The sequence below is a fragment of the Salmo salar genome, chromosome ssa21 (assembly GCF_905237065.1).
Source record: "Salmo salar chromosome ssa21, Ssal_v3.1, whole genome shotgun sequence".
Classification (NCBI taxonomy): Eukaryota; Metazoa; Chordata; class Actinopteri; order Salmoniformes; family Salmonidae; genus Salmo; species Salmo salar.
The window spans coordinates 16322431-16349880 of NC_059462.1; the positions used below are offsets into that span (position 1 = coordinate 16322431).

Genomic DNA, 27450 nt, shown 5'->3' on the forward strand with positions numbered 1-27450 from the left:
TGCTTCAACAAAGTACTGCGTAAAGTGTCTGAATACTTATGTGAATGTAATATTTCAGTTTTTTATATAAATTAGCAAACATTTATAAAAAACTGTTTTTGCTTTGTCATTATGGGGTATTGTGTGTAGATTGATGAGGGGAAAAAAACAATTTCATCAATTTTAGACTAAGGCTGTAACGTAACAAAATATGGAGAAACAACTTGTTCTCCATCATATAGCTTTTAAGACCATATAATGCACATCTGCTATTTTGCCAGTTTCAACCTCTGAGGAGAAGGTTATTGGTTGTGTGACAGTCCAATCATGAGCAGAACAGTCCGTGTTTAGAATATCATGCTTCTATCTTTCTATAATGCAGTTATTCTATGCAGGCACACTGTGATACTCCCTCCCAGTCCATCCTACAATACCCTGTGTTGGTGGTGAGCCTGAAGACAGCAGAGAAAAATGTCGCAGCACTTCTCCTTGTTCACTCATGTGTGCTCAACAGAACTGTTGGCTCTCTCAGATGATAGATGAGCTGGAGCTGGAGTTTGAGCAGGTGGCTCACAGACGAAGTCTTTATTATGTTTTCCCATACTGCTGCACTTTACCCGTTTAAAGGCCATCAGGCTCGCTTTGTTTTCACGCTGTTGCCCCTCGAAGTTCAAAGGCTGCCTGCCCAGTGTCTTTACTTTTCCACAGTTTAATGATGAACTGTGTATTCCTATATTCTATAGCTCTATCTACTGTATGACTTTGGCTGTCAGGATTCATGTACATTTTCCAACCAGTTTTTTATGTCTATTAGGAAAATGGGAAGAATTATGAGCTCTGCATACAAAGTATCATATCCCCCCCCCCAAATAATACAAAATATATAATATTCATGTGGGACACAGGAATGCTTTTTTTTGTCTTTCTTCTGAGCTTAGTAGCAGACTTAAGGCTTTAAAAGTGGTGCTGACAACCACTGATTTTACCTCAATCCACTGTGACACACATTTGACAGGAGGAGTGCCCAGGCCTAGATTTAAATAAGCCAATTGTGTTTACAGAATGAGTCAGTGCTCCCACAAATACTGGAAGAAAAAAAGATGCCTGAATTTGCTAAGCACAATGAGGGTACTTGACAGTGTTATCACCAACGTGCTGGTGTATTGACTTTGTAATATATAAGCAGTGCAGCAGTACAACATCAAGGCAAGAGCATAGCTGCAGGCTCATATTATAGTTTGTATTGAAGCAGTCAGTTAGTAGGCTTTGATCTGCACTTCAGAAAGGACTGTCTGTCTGAATCTCCATCACAGACCCGAGCGACTTAGTGCTGGAAAGAATGACACATTTTCTCTGAAAAATAAAGATGTTTAATAGGCTCTCATTTATGTGTAGCCTATAGCTTTGTTCTTGATGATGTTTTCTTGTCAAAGAAATTAGAACCATTTGTTCTTGGTTGTTTTTTCATGGCTTAAATGTACATCGCTTTTCTTCAGAGTCGCTGTCTCCATTTAATAAATTAGTCGATGATACACTGAAGATTAAGTTTGAAAGCTTAAAGGGATAATCCACCCCCCAAAATACAAATCATGAAACCCCTGTCAATTTGGTGAAAGCCTATGTTCTATCGGTGGGTAAAATAAAAAAAATCCCCACGATTTAACTTCTAAGTGGTTCTTCTGTGAAATCAGGAAATCGTGTAGGAACTCGTCACAGCTACATGGTTCTCGTCACACGAGATGGGGAATAACACATCGTCACATTTCATAATTAAAAACAAATAAAACAATTACCTGCACACCAAATCAGCCAATAGATGGTATGGGCATACTTTTCTACAACACATTCGTCCATTTCTATCATCATGACAAAGTATATATTTCACTTAGATGTGCTCATTCTAAACAGTGTGCCAAACGTTTCAGTTCTCCTTCTAGTACAATCTCGCAATGCTCCCTGCAAGTCTGTTGGAAACGCGGAAACGTGCGAAAGGGCCGTCGTTGCCATAGCAACGGGCTCATAGCATACTCGTAACACCCGCTCTGAGACAGAGACGACCTGCAAGTTGGAAGTCAGTGAGATATACTCCTAAATTGATTGTGCCGTTTGTTTAGGCGATTGCACAGCTAGCCTGCTACTTCACATAATGACATTGACTTTGGTGTTATTGTGTGTTGCTACGTTTGCTAGCTAGCTAGCTAGCCAGCCAGCCCAGAGAGAGCATTGCATTGTGGGTCGACTTGAGCTGCAACAGATTTCCACAACGATTTTCACATGTTGCTACCAACCTTGTTATAACAACAAAATGAAACGTTTGTTCACCAAAAAATAATAAATAATTCACATGTTAGTGTTATTTAACACTGTTAATCATAGGAATTTGTGGTTTGGGGTGGATGATCCTTTTAAGTGTATAAATGCACCCTATCCAATATTACATTATCACTCATGAGCGAAATCATATTGTTGATTATAATATGCGTGTAAACATAACTAATCACCATCTTCCCCATTACATTATTTCTTTAATTTCTTTGGTGAGCATGCTGTGAACTTTGTATAGTGTAGAAATGATAATGCCCTGTATTTGAGCCTTACTGCCCTGGCTCCTTTCTGATACATGTATCAACCACTGAATTCATCTTGAGGTACTCGTTATAGATGGTCTCTTTAAATGCTGCTGACAGAGGTATTACCGGGTCCCATAATTTTGGCTCCCGCTGGCAGATGCTTCCTACCAGACAGTTAAGGAGCTGTTATCATTTGTCACTTTTCTCTTGCTGCCTGCAGTGGCCCTGGCTTGGCTGGCTCCACCAGCCTGTACTCCAAATTGTGTAACTCTCAGGTCCTATGACTATAATCAGCACTCAGATTATACTCAACCATGCTGCTGCTCCAGTCTCATGAGAACGATCGTGTTTATGCCAATGACAACAACATCAATAACTTAAACATTTCAGTTCAATATTTAAAAAATAACTTCATATCCAGGAATGATGATTTTTGTGATGTGTGTGTTTGTTTCAGAAACCCTTCCCCTACATTACGCAATCGAGAGGAGTGGTGCAGAAGCTTCAGTCACTTCATTGACCAGTGAGTATCCTTCATCGCCGAGTGCTTCCTGCTAAAAAGTGTTCCTCTATTCTTACACAGTAATGAGGATGCTGGGTCCGATAGTGGGAGGATATTCCAGTGGGAGAATTTAGCTACTACTGGCAGCTTTTTTTAGATCACTTTTTTATTATTGTGCATGTTTATTTGTCTTGATTTACTCTTTGAAGCAACCAACTGGCCCCAATGCAGCTAGTTAATGGTGATAAGAACAACATATATGAATTGTTACTTTCTAACCAACTGGCCCCAATGCAGCTAGTTAATGGTGATAAGAACAACATATATGAATTGTTACTTTCTAACCAACTGGCCCCAATGCAGTTAGTTAATGGCGATGACAACAAAATAAATACATGAATGTGTTACTTTCTAACCAACACAAGCCTATTACAATGGAAAAGTAGAGTACACATGTACATCTGACTTTTAAAAATGTAATGGGTTTCAATGGCGAGACTTCAATGTTTTCCCATTTGACCAAAGGAGCAGAATGCACTGGTTCCACATTTGGTTCTGGGCATCCTTTGATCACTGGAAATGGAAGGACTTGAAATGGATCTTTTTTAAGCTAGATAGTATCAACCCTTTTATCTTCCTCATATTTCATCACTTTTCATTTCCATAAATCTGTCGCAGAGGAAAAACGAATTCTACTGAATTATCAGTTTTATCTTTAGGACGAGATAAGTAATCAGTCCCTCCAGTGTGGAAAACAAATAATGTCAACATTGGCCCATAATAGTCTCGCTGAATAAACAACCTCAATATCTAGCATGCAGTGCAAATTGGAGCAGAGAGCGAGGCGTAAATGAGAGAGAAAATTCAATTTCTTCAGGGGTTATTTATGGGTGGGGATTTTTGTCTTCCTTCTGTGTTGTTATTGGTGGAATAGATTGAAAGGCAGTGGTTATTCATTCATTATTAATAATGAAAACATCAAACAGTACAGCTGTGAACCCATAACCATTAGTGGTAACAGACTCATTTATTTGTGTTAGTCATGCATTCCTCAGAGCACCAGGTCTGTCAGAGTTGGATTAGAAGCTGGAGCTGAGTCCGATCTATAGTTGGTGCTACACTACTGCCTTAAAATATTGGTAAGGCTTTGCTTGAACCCATCTATCAAAAGGCCTATCATACAGACTTTTTGATTCATAATGCACATTAAACACTGTTTTAATGATGTTATACCAAGCACCTTTTTTTTGTGCCTCGTTATTTATTCATTTGGTGGAGCTGGAGAGCTGAAAGAGACGGTTCGAGGCCCATGTGAACAGGAAGGAATATATGGTGCTGTTGTGTTATAGGTAGCCTATAGCAGTCGATTTCTATGCCGTTTGTGTCATTTATTGGGAATGCTGACATCTTTATTGATTCTCTTAAAAAAGCTCAATTATCCTCTCTGGTTCCGAGAGAACACAACTCATACAACCGTTACTTGATTCTTACAGTACACTGTTTATAAAACATCTTACTGTAATGTTTCATTTATATCACTTTGCATATTCAGATGCAATGCATTTTATTGGGTGTTTTTTTTAAATCGTGCTCTCTCTCTCTCAGTAGTATGAGGTAATGGATTCTATGATATCAGATCAGAAATAATCTCTTCAAACAAAGCCCACCAGGCTACAATGTGTGGAGGGTGGACAATGTTATCAGGCCTGGCACAATGTTTGTGAGGACTCTCCAGCTCTCAGCCAGACCAAATCAAATTTGATTTGCCACATACGTCGTAAACAAACAACAGTGTCTACTATCGCTGTTCTGGATAATAAATGCATCATCAGTGTCTGTCCCCCGTGCAGCCAAAGGAGCTGTCTTTTGAAACAAAGTGGCCTGATGTTTAGCATCCCGGCTGCGCATCTCGGCTAATGGCTGCAACCTCTGCTTAATGTCCTGACACTAATGAATTCGAGGAATGAATTTCCAGAGCAGACTGATAGAAAACTGATAGAAAGAGGAAGAAAGAGGAAGCAGAGTTGCAGCCCAGATTAGGTAGCAGGAGTCAGATTGGTATTGTTCTCTTATCTCTTTGCTGTCTGCCTGCAGAGTTGTGTCGCAGTACTATAAAATATATTCAGGCGTTTAAGTGTTTCGATGAATTAAAGAAGGATGGATGTTCCGAATGGAAGGGATATATACGGTATGATGGCTATAGGTAACATCTTTTCAGAATAAAAGCAGGATAACAAAAAAAATGCTCATTTCATAAGAAAGTACTTGGCAGCTGGATTAAATACCCTCGCCATTTGAAACGGTATCACACCATGTCCATGGACTTTTTACCCGTGTCAAAAAAATATATCAATAATTTGAACAACATTGTATTGCCTCTGGATTGAAAATATTTATATCGTACATCAAAGATGTGAAGGCAGTAGTATAGGGATAGATATGACCACCATGACAAAGAGTGGGCTCTAAGTAAACACGGCACATAGCAGATAGAGGCCATCCATGGCTGTGCCAAAAACAGACCTGTTTGCACTGGGGGCCATGGTGATGACCAGACCATGTACTCACAGAGGGGACAGTGTTCAGACACAGAAGCACTGATGAGAAGCTCCATAGAAGCACCCTACTGAGAACACCCTCGTCAGATAATCCAGAGACATCAGCTTTGTAAGATGTTCAGGTCACTTTGTCTATTTAGTTTTTGTTCATGTGTTGACGTCGACTCAAATGTAAAGATCCACCAGGTGAATTAGTTATCAGAGGTTTTGTTTTAAACCAAGGGAAAGGTTGCACCAGGTTTGGTTTTCTATCTCCTTTATGATGTATTGGGATGTTGTAATTGCATTCTGTCGCTACACAGGTGTCTGATAAAGGATTTTGAGACTCGTCCGTCTGTGACCCGCCTTCTGGAACACCCATTCATTAAACAGGCCCATGGCAAAGGCTCTCGGTCAACAGCTGTCCACACTCATCTGCGAGCAGCAAGACCTGGGCTCCAAACTTAAGACCAGGTAAGTGTATTGTCACCTCAAAGAAATCCTAACATTTTCAGCTGAAAAATTCCCGAGGCGACTAGGTGAAAAATCTGTCGACGTGCCCTTGAGCAAGGCACTTAACCCTAATTGCTCCTGTAAATCGCTCTGGATTAGAGCATCTGCTAAATGACCAAAAAAATGATCTAAAAGAATCCCCACTGCAGAACTCATTAATGAATTGATGAGCTGAGATGTGTTTTCTCACCAGTGGGTGGCAGAGTTTTATTTCCTTTCACTGTCCCTTCAAACCAGTGTAACAGACATGATCTGTAGTCAAAGTAATGAGAAGTATGTGATTAAAGAGATGTTAGGGGAGTGGAACTAATTTGATAGGAGTGATTGTGCTGACTCAAAGTTAGATTAATAAAAGCGTTTTTCTCCCAATGGATCTTTTTTTAACAGTGTGACGATGACGAACTTTTAGTACAGAGCACTCCTCCACCCATATGATTAAACCAATTATCCGTGGAATAAAACACTTCAGTCTCATATTGATTTACTTGTAGAAAATACTAACTGTTCAACCTTGCATTATCACTGAATTAAGAATTATGCAATGATTTATATCTAGCTTACGGTGAGCTTTTATTAAAAAAAACAGTTGATTGTGATTGAGAAATTATTCTGTTGGCTGCTTATCAAGTTTATTTTAGGACACAGACTGACTAGGGTTAGTAGACTAGAACTAATCACAAGTGTGCCAATTCTATAGGTCTGACTTACTCTACTGTACAGTATGTGCTGGTTGAATGTATCTTACTGCTGGGGTTGTTATTAAAACACACTCTAGTTTTCTGCAATTCTACACATGTTTGGTCCCATGCCATGGCATTTTTAGAATTTTAGATTCTCCCTGACTGTCTAGTTTTTATTTTGCTGATTGTTAGATCTCAAAGATTATGTTATTAAAAAATATATTCCTCCATTATATTTTCTGCGTACTTTATATCTGGTTTCAGTCGTTTAAGTTTACACTGAAACATTTTACAATCCTGAACAACAAAAAAAAATATATATGTGTTTTTATATATTTTTGGTTAACATTTTGCAGTGGTGGCCACTAAATGCATATAAGGGAAACACTGCACTTTGTGAATGAGATCTTGCCCATTTCATTGTTCATATTAGGTTTAGTATCTGAACTTGAGTGGAATTTCTGGGTGCAATATTTTAGTGGTGATAACAATTTTATTTTAGAGCTTGTTGTTTTTGTCAAAAGTGCTGATTAATCTCGCTAATCTCGATTACATGTCTATTTGCACACACACACACGCATGCACGCACATCCCTCCAATTATCCCAATGCGCCAGCTGCCTCTGTGCTGACCTCTTGCCCACAGGCCCCATTGTAGAGTGAAAGGTCAAACAGAGATAAAGTGCAATCACAGCCTGTAATAATGGTGGAGTTCTCCCTGGGGAACACCCTTATGGGCCACCAACAACCCATCTAAATGAATGGGTTTTATATCCAGACAGATTATTAGTCATTTAGCTGTATTCTTTAGTCACTATAATGCTTTCTTCACCATTATTTTGTCCTTTTCTCCAACAGACATAAAATAATCAACACTCCTAAAACAGTCATAATAGAGAGCAGTCCTGATGATGATCTGGTGAACCTGGAGGTTTTAGATGAGGTAAGATTGGATACTGTATGTTGACTTCATTGTTGTTGGACTAGAGGACGGTATATGCACACTACCGTTCAAAAGTTTGGGGTCACTTAGAAATGTCCTTGTTTTCCACGAAAACATACATGAAATGAGTTGCAAAATGAATAGGAAATATAGTCAAGACGTTGACAAGGTTACAAATAATGATTTTTCATTTAAATAATAATTGTGTCCTTCAAACTTTGCTTTCGTCAAAGAATCCTTGCAGCAATTACAGCCTTGCAGACCTTTGGCATTCTAGTTTTCAATTTGTTGAGGTAATCTGAAGAGATTTCACCCCATGCTTCCTGATGCACCTACCACAAATTGGATTGGCTTGATGGGCACTTCTTACGTACCATACAGTCAAGCTGCTCCCACAACAGCTCAATAGGGTTGAGATCCGGTGACTGTGCTGGCCACTCCATTATAGACAGAATACCATCTGACTGCTTCTTCCCTAAATAGTTCTTACATAGTTTGGAGCTGTGCTTTGGGTCATTGTCCTGTTGTAGGAGGAAATTGGCTCCAATTAAGCGCCGTCCACAGGTTATGGCATGGCGTTGCAAAATGGAGCGATAGCCTTCCTTCTTCAAGATCCCTTTTACCCTGTACAAATCTCCCACTTTACCACCACCAAAGCACCCCCAGACCATCACATTGCCTCCACCATGCTTGACAGATAGCGTCAAGCACTCCTCCAGCATCTTTTCATTTTTTTCTGCGTCTCACGAATGTTCTTCTTTGTGTTCCGAACACCTCAAAACTCCAAAACACTTTTTTTCCAATCTCTTCCTCTGTTCAGTGTCTGTGTTCTTTTGCCCATCTTAATCTTTTCTTTTTATTGGCCTTTCTGAGTTATTGCTTTTTCTTTGCAACTCTGTCTAGAAGGACAGCATCCCGGAGTCGCCTCTTCACTGTTGACATTGAGACTGGTGTTTTACGGGTACTATTTAATGAGCTGCCAGTTGAGGACTTGTGAGGCGTCTGTTTCTCGAACAAGACACTCTAATGTACTTGTCCTCTTGCTTAGTTGTGCACCGGGGCCTTCCGCTCCTCTTTCTATTTTGGTTAGAGCCAGTTTGCGCTGTTCTGTGAAGGGAGCAGTACACAGCGTTATACGAGATCTTCAGTTTCTTGGCAATTTCTCGCATGGAATAGCCTTAATTTCTCAGAACAAGAATAGACTGACAAGTTTCAGAATAAATTCTCGGGCAGACTCTTTTCTCTGTATATATCAATGATGTTGCTCTTGCTGCTGGTGATTCTCTGATCCACCTCTACGCAGACGACACCAATCTGTATACTTCTGGCCCTTCTTTGGACACTGTGTTAAAAAACATCCAGATGAGCTTCAATGATATAACACTCCTTCCATGGCCTCCATCTGCTCTTAAATGCTAGTAAAAGTAAATGCATGCTCTTCAACCGATCGCTGCCTGCACCCGCCCGCCCGACTAGCATCACTACTCTGGACGGTTCTGACTTAGAGTATGTGGACAACTACAAATACCTAGGTGTCTGGTTAGACTGTAAACTCTCCTTCCAGACTCACATTAAGCATCTCCAATCCAAAATTAAATCTAGAATCGGCTTCCTATTTCGCAACAAAGCCTCCTTCACTCATGCTGCTAAACATACCCTCGTAAAACTGACTATCCTACCGATCCTTGACTTCGGCTATGTAATTTACAAAATAGCCTCCAACACTCTATCACAGTGCCATCTGTTTTCTCACCAAAGTCCCATATACTACCCACCACTGCGACCGGTATGCACTCGTTGGCTGGCCCTCGCTTCATATTCGTCGCCAAACCCACTGGCTCTAGGTCATCTATAAGTCTTTGCTAGGTAAAGCCCCGCCTTATCTCAGCTCACTGGTCACCATAGCAACACCCACCTGTAGCACACGCTCCAGCAGGTATATTTCACTGGTCATCTCCAAAGCCAACTCCTAGTTTGGCTGCCTTTCCTTCCAGTTCTCTGCTGCCAATGACTGGAATGAATTGCAAAAATCACTGAAGCTGGAGACTTATATCTCCCTCACTAACTTTAAGCATCAGCTGTCAGAGCAGCTTACCGATCACTGCACCTGTACACAGCCCATCTGTGAATAGCCCATCCAACTACCTCATCCCCATATTGTTATTTATTTTTGCTCTTTTGCATCCCAGTATCTCTACTCGCACATCATCATCTGCAAATCTATCACTCCAGTGTCAATGCTAAATTGTAATTATTTCGCCACTATGGCCTATTTATTGCCTTACCTCCCTAATCTTACTACATTTGCACACACTGTATATAGATTTTTCTATTGTGTTATTGACTGTACGTTTGTTTATACCATCTGTGTTGTTGTTGTTTTTGTCGCACTGCTTTGCTTTATCTTGGCCAGGTTGCAGTTGTAAAGGAGAACTTGTTCTCAACTGGCCTACCTGGTTAAATAAAGGTGAAATTATTATAATTTCTTTTAAAGTTGTTTGTTTCTGGCCATTTTGTGCCTGTAATCGAACCCACAAATGCTGATGCTCTGATACTCAACTAGTCTAAAGAAGGCCATTTTTATTGCTTCTTTAATCAGGACAACAGTTTTCAGCTGTGCTAACATAATTGCAAAAGGGTTTTCTAATGATCAATTAGCCTTTTAAAATGATAAACTTGGTTTAGCTAACACAATTGGAACACAGGAGTGATGGTTGCTGATAATGTGCCTCTGTACGCCTATGTAGCTATTCCATAAAAATCTTCAGTTTCCAGCTACAATAGTCATTTACAACATTAACAATGTCTACACTGTATTTCGGATCAATTTGATGTCATTTTAATTTGTCAAAAAATGTGCTTTTCTTTCAAAAACAAGGACATTTCTAAGTGACCCCAAACTTTTGAACAGTAGTGTAGATATTTTACACAGTACTCAATGTGTGTTCTCCTTCTTCTCTGCAGGAGACCCTCATCAAACACCTCTCGAAAAGATATTACGAGCTTCAGATATACACGTACGTTGGAGACATCCTTATCGCTCTCAATCCTTTTCAAACTCTAAGCATCTACTCGCCACAGGTTAGTTTATAACAGCAGGGTCATTGTGTGTCATAATTCCTGTGAATACCTCTGTAAAAGACAGAACGGTATTGATATTCTAATATGGTGTGTTTGTTCACAGTTCTCCAAGCTGTACCATGGGGTGAAGCGAGCAGACAATCCTCCACACATCTTTGCTACTGCTGATGCAGCATACCAGGGCATGATGCCCTTCTGCAAAGACCAGGCACCTTGTGTGTGGAAGTAATATTTAGTGATATGCCGTTTTAAATGGATAATGTTATCATTGGCATTTTTTAGTGACATTTTCTTGTTTAGAGATCTAGTGATGCATTTGTTTGAGACACCCCGGTGACAAAGTTGTTGTTGATGTGTCCCTGTGTTTCAGTACATCGCCATCAGTGGAGAGAGTGGAGCTGGAAAGACAGAGAGGGCTGATTGTCCAACATCTCACCTGCCTGGGAAAGGTACTGCTTGTGTGCTAAAACCCCATGAATCAGTTTTTCACATATTCTACTACATCATGTTCACAAATATTGAACTAAGTTTTCCACCTCAATGGAATTCATTATTCATTGGACAGATTAAGACGCTGATATATTTAGTCCTACATATTTCGTTTGTATTGTCTCTGCAGGGAGTCTCTGCAGGGAGTTGTAAAAACAATTGCTTTTACTGTGATCCCAGTCAAACAATCGGGACACTGCAGGAGAAGATCCTCCAGGTGAATCCCTTGTTGGAGGCATTTGGCAACACGTGTACGGCCATTAATGACAATTCCAGTCTCTTGGCAAAGTACCTGGAGATTAAGAATTCACTGCAATTACTTCCCAACACCAGACAGATAAAAGTGAAGTGCCTAATGCTGAGGCCTTAGAAAATGGTAAGACAACAGTACTTCAGTATTATTAGCAAAATCTATTTTTTTCTTGCTCAGTTTGATTTAATAATAGATGGTAACATTCCAACTTATTGGTGCATACACAGTATTGCTAAATGGTTTCTTCCTTGCTGCTGTATGTGACATGGGCCTGCTCTGTCCCTCAGCTGCGGCCTTGCTCTGCATCGGCCCTGAGGTGCTCATGGAGGCCCTGACGTCCCACTGTGTGGTGACCCGGGGAGAGACCATCATCCGCACCAATACTGTAGACAAAGCCACCGAAGTCCGGGACGCCATGTCCAAGGCTCTGTACGGACGCCTCTTCAGCTGGATAGTCAACCGCATCGATGCCCTCCTGCAGCCTGATATGAATAACTAGTAAGTGTAAGGCACTGGTTCTCTCTCTCTGGTCCCTCTGTCTTTGGTTGTTGCACTCTGCTTCAGATGTGTGTGTGTTGCTGTATATTATTAAGCTCTAGTGACCCTTACATCTGGGTAGAGAACCAAACACGGAGAGTAGAATATGAATGGACAGCACGAGACAAGAAAGGGCGCAAAAGAAGTTGAATACATTTTAGTTGCGTGCTGAGAAAATAATATTCAGATGATTAAAATAACTTCAGAGAGACTGTAAAGGGTTGTTCATTGATCCAAAATAATTCCCTCATAAATGTGAGCGTGGACTGTCAGGGAGTCATCTTCTGTCTCTGAGCTGCTGAAGGCCCACAGGGTCTGTTTCCACTTCAATCATCTGTACACTCTGTTATTGCCATTAATAACCTGTTAACCAAGACAAAAGGTGACCTCTAATGTCTTGGTAATTGAAGGGATTATGGGAAATGGTGTCTCTCCATCGTAGCAATACCGGAGTGAAATCACTCTGTAAGATTTGTGTTTAGTGTAGACCTAAAGACTTGTCTAGATCACGGTTAAATACAGACTCTTGTACAACCCTTGTTAACCATAACATGTTATGATTCATTTATTGTAGTTAGAGAGCTCTGAACTTTCATAATTTTTGTTCAGAGGTTGATTATGATTTCCCCATAACAGTAGAACTGGCCATTCAGATCAAAATATTCTCTATTTGGGCTGAACTTGGTTCATCATTAAAGTTTCATAAGTCAGTGGTTGCTTGGGATTTGCTCAGACAGTTCCACACTAGAGTGATTTTGTTCGTCTGTCCTGTTTTTCCCCTTTGAAGTGCTGCAGATAGTGGCATGAATGTGGGAATCCTGGTCATCTTTGGATTCGAGAACTTCAAGAAGAACTCCTTTGAGCAACTCTGCATCAACTTTGCAAATGAGCAGATTCAGTTTGACTTCAACCAGCACATTTTTCAAATCAAATCAAATCAAAGTTTATTTGTCACGTGCGCTGAATACAACAGGTGTAGTAGACCTTAGAGTGAAATGCTTACTTACAGGCTCTAACTAATAGTGCAAAAAAAGGTATTAGGTGAACAATAGGTAGGTAAAGAAATAAAACAACAGTAAAAAGTCAGGCTATATACAGTAGCGAGGCTGTAAAAGTAGCGAGGCTACATACAGACAACGGTTAGTCAGGCTGATTGAGGTAGTATGTACATGTAGATATGGTTAAAGTGACTATGCATATATGATGAACAGAGAGTCGCAGTAGCGTAAAAGAGGGGTTGGCGGGATAGGGTGGCTCATGTTCTAGAATCGAGGTATGCGTAACAAATGGCACTACTTTTGACAAGAGTCATAGGGAATAGGATGCCATTTGGGGCAAAGCCTGAATTGATTGCTTCTCCAATTCCAGTAAGAGTCCATTAACAGTGACAAATGAAGATAGACTGGATTACGCTGAAGATGTCCTTTTATTGCAGCACATATTTCAACATTTTGTTGAGCATCATTTTGTATATTAAAGGAAAAATCCACCCAAAACCACACATTCCTTTAATTTACAGTGTTAAAAAAACACTAATATGTGAGAACAATATTTTTTGTGAACAAATGTTTCATTTTGGCGTTATAATAAGGTTGGTAGCAACATGGAATATTATTGGGGAAATCTGTTGCAGCTCAAGTCGAGTACAAAATCCACAATGCAATGCTCTCTCTATGCGCTGGCTAGCTAGCTAGGTATCTAGCTAGCAAACGTAGCTACACACAATAATACCAAAGACAATCGGCCAGTATTGAAATCGGACATGTATGATAGACGTTTTCGCTATCTAAAAGTCGTATTCTTTTTACCTTCCAGTGTAGTGAGAGACTTTATCACGGTGCTACGTCATACCTGACGGATTTCTGCCTGCTTGAACGCCAATAACTCAGATACACATGAAAACATGAAATGGCCCAGGGAATCGATAGAACATCACTCAGAGATGCACAAAAACAATGTAACATTCAAAATGGGTGAGCCTTTCCTTTAAATATCCAGATGCAGTATGCAAGCTTGTTCATCAATCACAGGAGAAGCGTCTCTTAATGAAACACTGTAATTCAGTGTTATCTTCTTCATAGCTTTATATGACGTTAAAATTATTATTTTTCTTCTCCCTCACCTACTAGATATTATTCTCGCTAGGGGGCAGTATTGACACTGCCGGATAAAAAACGTACCCGATTTAATCTGGTTACTACTCCTGCCCAGTAACTAGAATATGCATATAATTATTGGCTTTGGATAGAAAACACCCTAAAGTTTCTAAAACTGTTTGAATGGTGTCTGTGAGTATAACAGAACTCAAATGGCAGGCCAAAACCTGAGAAGATTCCATGCAGGAAGTGGCCTGTCTGACAAGCTGTGTTTCATCTTGGCTCTTTTTATTGAAGACTGAGGATCTTTGCTCTAACGTGACACTTCCTACGGCTCCCATAGGCTCTCAGAGCCCGGGAAAAAGCTGAACGATATCGAGGCAGCCTCTGACTGAAACACATTATCGCTTTTGGCAAGTGGCCGATCAGAGTACTATGGACTTAGGCGCGTGCCCGAGTCGACCGAATGCTTTATTTTCTTTCGTCTGTTTACCTAAACGCAGATTCCCGGTCGGAATATTATCGCTTTTTTATGAGAAAAATTGCATAAAAATAGATTTTAAACAGCGGTTGACATGCTTCGAAGTACGGTAATGGAATATTTAGAATTTTTTTGTCACGAATTGCGCCATGCTCGTCACCCTTATTTACCCTTTCGGATAGTGTCTTGAACTCACGAACAAAACGCCGCTGTTTGGATATAACTATGGATTATTTTGAACCAAACCAACATTTGTTATTGAAGTAGAAGTCCTGGGAGTGCATTCTGACGAAGACAGCAAAGGTAATAACATTTTTCTTATAGTAAATGTGACTTTGCTGAGTGCTAAACTTGCTGGGTGTTTAAATAGCTAGCCCTGTGATGCCGGGCTTTCTACTGAGAATATTGCAAAATGTGCTTTCACCGAAAAGCTATTTTGAAATCGGACATATCGAGTGCATAGAGGAGTTCTGTATCTATAATTCTTAAAATAATTGTTATGCTTTTTGTGAACGTTTATCGTGAGTAATTTAGTAAATTCACCGGCAGTGTTCGTGGGAATGCTAGTCACATGCTAGTCACATGCTAATGTAAAAAGCTGGTTTTTGATATAAATATGAACTTGATTGAACAAAACATGCATGTATTGTATAACATAATGTCCTAGGGTTGTCATCTGATGAAGATCATCAAAGGTTAGTGCTGCATTTAGCTGTGGTTTGGGTTTATGTGACATTATATGCTAGCTTGAAAAATGGGTGTCTGATTATTTCTGGCTGGGTACTCTGCTGACATAATCTAATGTTTTGCTTTCGTTGTAAAGCCTTTTTGAAATCGGACAGTGTGGTTAGATTAACGAGAGTCTTGTCTTTAAAATGGTGTAAAATAGTCATATGTTTGAAAAATAGAAGTTTTTGCATTTTTGAGGTTTTTGAATAACGCGCCACAGGATTACACTGGCTGTTACGTAGGTGGGACGATTTGGTGCCACCTACCCTAGAGAGGTTAATTGATTTAATGAAGCTGTTTACCCTGGAGTGTGGGAGTTTTTTGTTTTCACTGACGACGCTGTATAGAAATGAATCAAGAGCACTTTTTGCTGTATCGTCCTTTTGTCTCAATGTTTGCTCTCTAGCAGTTCCTTTCAAGGGAATTAGAGAGAAAGCTGGTATTCATGAAGTGATCACTTTATTCAGTATAATGAATAGACAAGAATTGAAGTGTAAGAATGAGGTTGTGTTCTTAAACGGTATTCTACAGTATATGTGCTGGATGTGTCCTTTTGGAACCATTTGTATACCAAGGCTTAACTGGGCATACTTAATTCCCGGATCATAACTAGGCAACTTTCCTGCATGATTTGTCATGTTACATACAATATGTTTTCACTTCAATGTAGGGTTGACTTCAATGTAGGGTTAGTGGTTAGCGGTACACAGAAGCGGATTATTCTGAGTTAATGATTTAAACATGGAGGACGGTTTAGATCCGTTGCTTCCACTTTATTGGTCAAATATTTAAAATAACTTTATGATCTAAATTAAGCAGATGCAATAATGTGATATGCCTCTGGGTTATTTGCTAATGGAACTAAATTATGAATTAGTAAGTGGCTTTATTTGTTATTTCAGAACAGTTCTGTATAATTTCAGCAACTGACTTTGTTATACATTTCAGCCGAAGAAGAAGAACTGGAGTGCTGCTGTTGATTAAGAACTTTTTTTAAACATGCAAAAATCCTATTTAGCCTAGATTGTTTAATTGGGTTATTTAGTGAAATCATTAACTGTGGACTGTTCTATATTCTCTTTGTTTTAATTAGATGGAGTACCAGAGCGAGTTGGTGGATGCCAGTATGAGGACAACCATCCCATCCTGGACATGTTCCTCCAGAAGCCCATTGGCCTGCTCTCTCTGATGGATGAGGAGAGCCAGTTCCCCCAGGCCACCGACCAGACCCTTGTGGGTAAGACGAGGCCTCACAAGCAGACAAGGTCAAGTCCATGTGCTCTAAAACAACCCTGCTCTGGTCGGTAAGACAAAGCCTCACCAGCAGACAAGGTCAAGTTCATGTGTACTAAAATAACCCTGCTCTGAAAGCAACTATGTTTAATCAAGATTAGTCTTTTTTTCAATGTTATCTTCAAATATCTTTTCTCTACAGATACATTTGAGGACAATCTGTACTACAAGTACTTCTGGAGACCAAAACATATTGAGCTCTGCTTTGGGATTCACCATTATGCTGGCAAGGTATAGATCAGGGCCTTGTTGCCCAGTTGTGATGTAACTTAAGCATTACGACGATCGTACCAGATGCATCGTTATTTACGAGCCAACTTTTCAAGAGTGTTTCCCAAACAAGCACATTTATTTGCATCCCCATTAGCTTTTACAGAAGCAGCAGCTACTCTTCCTGGGGTCCACAAAAAACACCAAACATGACAAGTAACAAAACACTGATAAACACTCTAACCGCTAGGCTATCTGCTGCCCATCATTCTAACGATGATCTTAACGCTCTGGGAATTGAGGCCCAGTGCAGTATGTATGGATTATGTATGTATGGATTATGTATGTATGGATTAGTATCCAATGTATCATTGGTGTTTGCACGCAAATACAGTTGGATAGGTAGTTTTTTTATCAGGTGTGATTTGAGTTGATTATATAACCCTTTGCTGTCATGTAGACAGCAAACGTGAACGGGTTTCTGGAGAAGAACCGAGACGTTCTCCCCTGCAGACATTGTTGTGGTTCTGAGAACATCAGACAACGAACTTCTGCAGCAGCTGTTTTCAAGTCCAATAACAAAAACAGGTCGGTCGCCAGACTTTCAATAAAAATGTTTAAGAATTCATTATCATTCATTATCACTCCTTTGGAGTATTATTATGCTACTGCCCCAAATTCCATACAGGAAGTTGGAAACCTCACTTTTTGTTTAAACAACGAAATAATCTTAATTCTGTTTACACTGTGGTAGAAATGTATTAGGAACACCTACTCTTTCCATGACATTACATTTACATTACATTACATTTAAGTCATTTAGCAGACGCTCTTATCCAGAGCGACTTACAAATTGGTGCATTCACCTTATGATATCCAGTGGAACAACCACTTTACAATAGTGCATCTAAATCTTTTAAGGGGGGTTAGAAGGATTACTTTATCCTATCCTAGGTATTCCTTAAAGAGGTGGGGTTTCAGGTGTCTCCGGAAGGTGGTGATTGACTCCGCTGTCCTGACGTCGTGAGGGAGCTTGTTCCACCATTGGGGTGCCAGAGCAGCGAACAGTTTTGACTGGGCTGAGCGGGAACTGTGCTTCCTCAGAGGTAGGGGGGCCAGCAGGCCAGAGGTGAATGAACGCAGTGCCCTTGTTTGGGTGTAGGGCCTGATCAGAGCCTGAAGGTATGGAGGTGCCGTTCCCTTCACAGCTCCGTAGGCAATCACCATGGTCTTGTATAGACATGACATAGACTGACCAGGTGAATCCAAGTGAAAGCTATGATCCCTTATAGATGTCACCTGTTAAATCCACTTCAATCAGTGTAGATTAATGGGAGGAGACAGGTTAAAGAAGGATTGTTAAGCCTTGAGACAATTGAGGCATGGATTGTGTATGTGTGCCGTTCAGAGAGTGAATGGGTAAAACAAAATATTTAAGTACTTTGAACAGGGTATGGTAGTAGGTGTCAAGCACACGCGGTTTGAGTGTCAAGAATTGCAACGCTGCTGGGTTTTTCATGCTCAACAATTTCCTGTGTGTATCAAGAATGGTCCACCACCCAAAGGACATTCAGCCAACTTGACACAATTGTGGGAAGCATTGGAGTTAACATGGGCCAGCATCACTGTGGAATGCTTTCGACACCTTGCAGAGTCCATGCCTCAACGAATTGAGGTTGTTCTGTGGGAAAAGGGTGGTTCAACTCAATAGTAGGAAGGTGTTCCTAATGTTTTGGACACTCAGTGTATGATTGTGTGTTTGTTTCTAGTATTGTTCATGTCTCAAACTTTCAGGTAAGGAGATTTTTTATTTTTTTATTTTTTTAAGACGCCTCTCCAGAAACAGCGGCATCCTGGTCCTCCTCCACTCAAAGCCCCTCTCTCTGCGATGTGATACTGTGTGTGGATAAATCTCCAGTCTCCATTATCTCCTGAGAGGCTCAGCTCTCCACAGAGGGCTCTGTTTTTATTTTCACTAAGCTGCCCCGTTTGGTTTCATGCTGCTTGCTGCTATCTACAGATTGTGCAGCAGCGGGATATTTTTGTGATAAGGTTTCCAAATACCCAGGAGATGAAGAAATGGTATTTAGAGATCATATAAGCAACTCTTCTTCCCGGTCTTTTCTGTTTAGTTAAATAAAGGTGGTAATATCCTCGTCATTAGCCGTGGCTGGGGCCCGTGGTCACTTGTCTGAGCCAGCATGCTAATGGATGTGTTCAATTACCAAATACAGCACTTCATACTTTCCTCCAGTTAAGCCATATTATGTGCTTCGCTTCCTTTTGAGCCACCTGTAAATGACTGCTTTCAGTTATAGTCGTATTAAGAGCAGCTCCAATTTACGATGGGTACTTTGGTTTAGCCTCCATTAGAAATCCATGTGCAATGTCTATAGGCTATATTGGGATGTAGTGCATGAGGTGAGCCCACAGCCAGCCTCCTCTTTACTTGATTGACGAAAAATACACTAGCATGAAAAAGTAAATTCAGTATAATGTAAATGGGTGGAGAATTCACTGCACTTTGGTACTCCGAAGTATTGAGTGACAGCAGAGATGTGGTTCACCATTCATGGCTACAGACATGGTGTCAATTAGGCCTAAAAGCCTCTCTAATTTGGTTCAGCTCGTCCAACGGCTTTCTTATCTACAGCATAAACACAAAGGGATATACACTACATAACCAAAAGTATGTGGACACCTACTCGTCGAACATCTCATTCCAAAATCCTGGGCATTAATATGAAGTTGGTCTCCCCTTTGCTGCAATAACAGCCTCTACTCTTCTGGGAAGGCTTTCCACTAGATATTGGAACATTGCTGCGGGGACTTGATTCCATTCAGACACAACAGCATTAGTGAGGTCGGGCACTGACGTTGGGTGATTAGGCCTGGCTCGCAGTCTGCGTTCCAATTCATCTCAAAGGTGTTTTATGGAGTTGAGGTCAGGGCTCTGTGGAGGCCAGAGGCCAGTCAAGTTTTTTTACATTTTATTTATTATTATAAAAAAAAAAAATACCCCTTTTTCTCCCCAATTTCATGGTATCCAAATGGTAGTTACAGTCTTGTCTCATCGCTGCAACTCCCGTATGGACTCGGGAGAGACGAAGGTCGAGAGCCGTGCGTCCTCCGAAACACAAGCCAGCCTAGCCACACTTCTTCTTGACACAATGTGTCGTAGGAAACACCTTTGTTTTTGCCCTAGCACTGCACACCTGATTCAAATCATCAAAGCCTTTTGATGAGTTGATCATTTGAATCAGCTGTGTAGTGCTAGGGCAAAAACAAAAATGTGCACCCCTTTGGGTCCCCAGGACCAGGATTGAGAACCGGTGCCTTGGACCACTGTGCCACTTGGGAGGCTTTCAACACCAATCTCAACAAACCATTTCAGTATGTACCTCGCTTTGTGCATGGGGGCATTGTCATGCTCAAACAGGAAAGGGCCTTCCCCAAACTATTGCCACAAAGTTGGAAGCACAGAATCATCTAGAATGTCATTGTATGATGTAGCGTTAAGATTTCCCTTTACTGGAACTAAGGGGTCTAGTTCGAACCATGAAAAACAGCCCCAGACCATTATTCCTCCTCCATCAAACTTTACAGTTGGCACTATGCATTCAGGCAGGTAGTATTCTCCTGGCATCCACCAAACCCAGATTTGTCAATCAAACTGCCAGATGGTGAAGCAAGATTCATCATTTCAGAGAACACGTTTCCACTGCTCCAGAGAGCTTTACACCACTCCAGTCGACACTTGGCATTGCACATGATGATCTTAGGCTTGTGTGTGGCTGCTTGGCAATAGAAACCCATTTCATGACGCTCTTGACTAACAGTTTTTGTGCTGGCGTTACTTCCAGAGGCAGTTTGGAACTCAGTAGTGAGTGTTGCAACTGAGGACAGATGATTTTTACGCGCAACGCGCTTCAGCACTCAACGATCCCATTCTGTGAGCTTGTGTGGCCTACCACTTTGCGGCTGGGGCAGTTGTTGCTCCTAGACGTTTCCACTTCACAATAACAGCACTTACAGTTGGCCGGGACAGCTCTAGCATGGCAGACATTTGACTAACTGACTTGTTGGAAAGGTGGCATCCTATGACAGTGCCACGTTAAAAGTTACTGAGCTCTTCAGTAAGGCCATTCTACTGCCAATGTTTTGCTATGGAGATTTCATGGCTATGTGCTTGATTTTCTACACCTGTCAGCAACCGGTGTGGCTGAAAACCATGAATCCACTAATTTGAAGGGGTGTCCACATACTTTTGTATATATAGTGTATTTGCAGCAATGTCATTGGGTCAAGTGCACAGTAGGTAATTGGCATCAAGTTGAGATTTTTTCATGATTGACTGCAGTAAAAGTGTTATATTGCTGTGTAGTTGTAATCTAGTCATTGTTGTTATTAGTGTGTCAGTTATGGAATCTTACTCTGTATCTCGTCTCTCGTTCTCACTGGTTTTGAGAATGAGTGAGGGCACCCTGTGGACAATCTTCAAAATCCCTCTGATATAGAGGTCCTGTCTTCTTATGACACTTCATGAAAGTTTAGATAATCACGTAAGATAAGAGCTCTGAGACAATCTGCTTCTGCTTATCAAGTGGGAAAAAGCTTGAGTTCCCTTTTAAGTGACAAATAGCAGAGGAAAATTCTAATTCTATTCTTCAGGGTAAAATCTGGAGGAATGTCATTTGCATTTTAGTTGATATTATAGATTCAGTTTTATCTATGAAATTACTGCTATCTGTGGGATCAGATGAACATCTATCTAAAGCGCGTTGGTTTAGTTTTATGCTGCCGAGTTGTGAATAAACAACCGGATGGCTCTAGTTGTGACCACTAGGTGTCAGCCTTGTTGACATTTGAGATGAAAGGACATTGGTGGATCCGAAACAAATAGAGATTCATTGAATATACATTTATCTGTCTCATCAAATGTGAATATCAAATTAAAATAACCAAAGCATGTAACACTTACTGTTAGTTCTTCAAATGATGTCTCAGGTTCAAAATGATTGAAGATACTGTGAACACTTGACTGCCTGGAACATTTCAGTGCTGTCAGTAAATATTACTAATTGGGAATGGACTGGTCTAGAAATGTTCAAATTGAAATGTTGCATATTGATAAGTAAGATATGATTACACGTAGAGTGTCTTGGGGAACCATCAAAGCCCCAGAAAGTGAAAAGATTTCCTGACCTGAATAGTGGGACCACTTGAGTCTAGCAGAATCTCAACAGGCAGGGTCCTTGAGGCTTGGCCATGTGGTGGTGTTTTGTCAGAGGAAATTGGATGTATTTGCATCGACAAATTCTTCCAAGCCAGGGTCTTCCCAGATCCATCAGATCAGAGTGTTTGAATTGGTTGAGCTGTATGGTCCAGTGGGGCCTAGGAGGCCTGTGGTCAGAGGAGTTGTATGTATCCTTAGGGTTAGTGTCAGCAGAGCACATCTGCACACAGGCATGGCACCGTATGACAGCCCTCACTCTGCCAGAGCAGACTGCAGGGCATAGTGGTCTAATTCCGTTTTTATGGTGCATGGCTCCTCATATAGATTTACAGTACACTTACTGTATGTGTGCAGAATGGCGCTGGAGGGAATATCAGCCGTTTTATGGGCTCCTGACCAATTCTGCTACTTTGTGTTTTTTGGAGCTAATGTTAAAAAAAAAGTACATAATGTTTCCGCCATCGTTTCCTATGACCGAATAGAGCTTCTGGACATTAGAACAGTGATTACTAACCTCGATTTGGATAAGGATTTCTATTTCAATGAGTTGGTGGCGAAGGACATACGGCTCATTCCGGGCCAGGCCAAATCCCCGACACTCAAAAAAGGAAGAGGCGACGTTATTGAAGCCGGCGTGCGGGAAACCTGACGAGACTACGTTGGCGAGTGGATAAACCGCCTCTACCCTCTGTTCTATTGGTGAATTTGCAATCACTGGAGAATAATCTGGACGAGCTCCGTTCGAGAGTATCTTGTCAACGTGATCTGAAAAACTGTAATATCCTATATTTCTCTGAGGCGTGGCTGAACAAGGACATGGAAAATATAAATCGGCTGCATCAGGTAAGCTCAAGGGGGGTGGTGTGTGTCTCTTTGTTAATAACTTGTTAATAACAGCTGGTGCACGATTTTCTAATACTAAGGAAGTCTTGAGGCTCCGCTCACCTGAGTTAGAATACCTCATGATAAGCTGTAGACCATACTATTTACTAATAGTTTTCATTTATATTTTTGTAGCTGTCTATTTACCACCACAAGCAGATGCTGACACGAAGACTGCACTCAACAAGGTGTATAGGGCCGTAAGCAAACAAGAAAATGCTCACCCAGAGACGGTGCTCCTAGTGGCCGGTGATTTTAATGGAGTAAAATCCATTTTACCTCATTTCCATCAGCATTTCACCTGTGCAACTAGAGGTGCAAAAACTCTAGATCGCCTTTACTCAACACACAGAGAAGCATACAAAACTCTCTCTCACCCTCCATTTGGCAAATCTGACCATAACTCTATCCTCCGGATTCCTGCTTACAAGCAAAAACTCAAACAGGAAGTACCAATATGGAAGTGGTCTGACGATGCGGATGCTAAGCTACAGGACTGTTTCGCTAGCACAGACTGGAATATGTTCCAGGATTCATCAGATGGCATTGAGGAGTTTACCATATCGGTCACCGGCTTCATTAATAAGTGGATTGATGACGTCATCCCCACTGTGAGTGTACGTACATATCTCAACCAGAAGCCATGGATTACAGGCAACATCTGCACTGAGCTAAAGACTACAGCTACCACTTTCAATGAGTGGGACACTAATCCGGATGCTTAAAAAAATCCTGCTACGCCCTCCAAAGAACCATCAAACCGGCAAAGCATCAATACAGGACTAAGATCGAATCCTACTACACCGGCTCTGACGGTGGCAGGGCTTGCAAACTATCACAGATTACAAAGGGAAACCCGGCCAACCTGGGCTAAATGCCTTCTATGCTCACTTAGAGGCAATACTGAACCATGCATGAGAGCACTAACTGTTCCAGACGACTGTGTGATCATGTTCTCCATAGCCGATGTGAGTAAGACCTTTAAACAGGTTAACATTCAGACTGATTACCAGGGCACTTATTGAGAGTATGTGCTGACCAGTTGGCAAATTCTGCCTGACCCAGTCTGTAATACCTACATGTTTGAAGCAGACCACCATAGTCCCTGTGCCCAAAAACACCAAGGTAACCTGTCTAAATGACTATTTCCCCGTAGCACTCACATCTGTAGACATGAAATCCTTTGAAAAGCTGGTCATGGCTCACATCAACACCATCATCCCAGACAGCCTGGACCCACTCCAATTCGCATACCGCCCCAACAGATCCACAGATGATGCAATCTCTACTGCACTCCACACTGCTCTTTCCCACCTGGACAAAAGGAACACCTGCGTGAGAATGCTGTTCATTGACTACAGCTCAGTTTTCAACACCATAGTGCCCTCCAAGCTCATCACTAAGCTATGGACCCTGAGACTGAACACCTCCCTCTGTAACTGGATCCTGGACTTCCTGACAGGCCGCGCCAAGGTGTTGAGGGTAGGCAACATATCCGCCACGCTGACCCTTAACACGGGGGTCCTAGGGGATGTGTGCTTAGTCCCCTCCTGTACACACACACTACATACAGTTGAAGTCGGAAGTTTACATACACCTTAGCCAAATACATAAAACTCAGTTTTTCACAATTCACGAAATTTTATCCTAGGAAAAATTCCCTGTTTTAGGTCAGTTAGGATCACCACTTTATTTTAAGAATGTGAAATGTCAGAATAGTAGACAGGATTTTATTTATCAGCTTTTATTTCTTTCATCACATTCCCAGTGTGTCAGAACTTTACATACGCTCAATGAGTATTTGGTAGCATTGCCTTTAAATTGTTTAACTTGGGTCAAACGTTTCGGGTAGCCTTCCACAAGCTTCTCACAATAAGTTGGGTGAATTTCGGCCCATTCCTCCTGACAGAGCTGGTGTAACTGAGTCAGGTTTGTAGGCTTCCTTGCTCGCACACGCTTTTTCAGTTCTACCCACAAATTCTCTATGGGATTGAGGTCAGTGCTTTGTGATGGTCACTCCAATACCTTGACTTTGTTGTCCTTCAGCCATTTTGCCACAACTTTGGAAGTATGCTTGGGGACATTGTCCATTTGGAAGACCCATTTTCGACCAAGCTTTAACTTCCTGACTGATGTCTTGAGATGTTGCTTCAATATATCCACATAATTTTACTTCCTCATGATGCTATCTATTTTATGAAGTGCACCAGTCCCTCCTGCAGCAAAACACCCCCACAACAGGATGCTGCAACCCGTGCTTCACGGTTGGGATGGTGTTCTTCGGCTTGCAAGCCTCCCCCTTTTTCCTCCAAACATAACTATGGTCCTTACGGCCAAACGGTTCTATTTTGTTTCATCAGACCAGAGGACATTTCTCCAAAAAGTACAATCTTTGTGCAGTTGCAAACCGTAGTCTGGCTTTTTTTATGCCGGATTTGGAGCAGTGGCTTCTTCCTTGCTGAGCAGCCTTTCAGGTTATGTCGATATAGGACTCGTTTTACTGTGGATATAAATACTTTTGTACCTGTTTCCTCCAGCATCTTCACAAGGTCCTTTTGTTGTTGTTCTGGGATTTATTTGCACTTTTCGCACCAAAGTACATTTATCTCTAGGAGACACAACGCGTCTCCTCCCTGACTGGTATGACGGCTGTGTGGTCCCATGGTGTTTATACTTGCGTACTTGTCACGGTTGTCTAAAAGAGCGGACCAAAGTGCAGCGTGGTTGTAGTTCCACATTTTATTTAATCCGTGAAACATTTGCAATACACAAATAACTGAATATAACAAAACAACAAACCATGACGCAGAGAGAAACAAACACTACTCAAAAGATAATCACCCACAAAAACAGGTGGGACAAACATCAGCTTAAATATGACCTCCAATTAGAGACAACGACAACCAGCTGCCTCTACAAAACTAGAAACTGAACATAGAAATGCAAAAACAGACAAACACCCCCTGTCACGCCCTGACCTACTCTACCATAGAAAATAACAACTTACTATGGTCAGGACGTGACAGTACTATTGTTTGTACAGATGAATGTGGTACCTTCAGGCGTTTGGAAATTGCTCCCAAGGATGAACCAGACTTGTGGAGGTCTACAATTTTTTTTCTAAGGTCTTGGCTGATTTCTTTTGATTTTCCCATGTTGTCAAGCAAAGAAGCACTTAGTTTGAAGGTAGGCCTTGAAATACATCCACAGGTACACCTCCAATTGACTCAAATGATGTCAATTAGCCTATCAGAAGCTTCTAAAACCATGACATCATTTTCTGGAATTTTCCAAGCTGTTTATAGGCACAGTCAACTTAATGTATGTAAACTTCTGACCCACTGGAATTGTGATACCTTGAATTATAAGTGAAATAATCTGTCTGTAAACAATTGTTGGAAAAATTACTTGTGTCATGCACAAAGTAGATGTCCTAACTGACTTGCCAAAACTATAGTTTGTTAACAAGAAATTTGTGGAGTGGTTGAAAAACAAGTTTTAATGACTCCAACCTAAGTGTATGTAAACTTCCGACTTCAACTGTACATATTATCTCAATTACCTCAACTACATCGTACCCCCGCACATTGACTAGGTACCTTGTGTATATAGCCTCATTATTGTTATTTTATTGTGTTACTATTTCCTTTTTTTATTTGTGAAATGTTCTTACTTTTTAACTCTGTATTGTTGTTGTAAGTAAGCATTTCACGGTAAAGTCTACACCTGTTGAATTTGACGCATGTGACAAAGAAAATTGTATTTGATGTACTGTACCTCCTCAGCTATCAGTATATTTCTTCGGTCCCACACTATATTAATATGAGTTGTGTATTTCTCTGGGCTTTTAGTATGTACGTACATCAACCAAGTTGTATGTACATTAATAACCAGGTAATACTAACACGACTAGTGTCAGGATCGGTTGTGTATGTTTTGAATTATTAGGTATCCTCGGCTTATTGGTGAAAAGTAAAATGGTGTGTTGTGGGTTTGTAATATTTATGTGTATTAACTTAAACACTTGCAAATGAATGTACATACATTTTACATTTACATTTAAGTCATTTAGCAGACGCTCTTATCCAGAGCGACTTACAAATTGGTGCATTCACCTTATGATATCCAGTGGAACAACCACTTTACAATAGTGCATCTAAACCTTTTGGGGGGGGTTAGAAGGATTACTTTATCCTATCCTAGGTATTCCTTAAAGAGGTGGGGTTTCAGGTGTATAATGTCTATTTTGCAAATTTGTATTAGATGGGAGACTAGTATCTGATAAACTCAGCAAAAAAAGAAACGTCCTCTCATTGTCAATTGCGTTTATTTTCAGCAAACTTGACATGTGTAAATATTTGTATGAACATAACAAGATTCAATATGTGACTCACAGAAATTGAATAATGTGTCCGTGAACAAAGGGGGGTCAAAATCAAA

The 27450-nt window shown here is 40.9% G+C and overlaps 1 pseudogene; it reads left to right on the plus strand.

Annotated features, from left to right (window-relative positions):
- The first annotated feature begins 478 nt into the window (after positions 1-478).
- Positions 479-27450, plus strand: part of LOC106581706 (myosin-IIIb-like) — a 77878-nt pseudogene continuing 50906 nt past the window's right edge.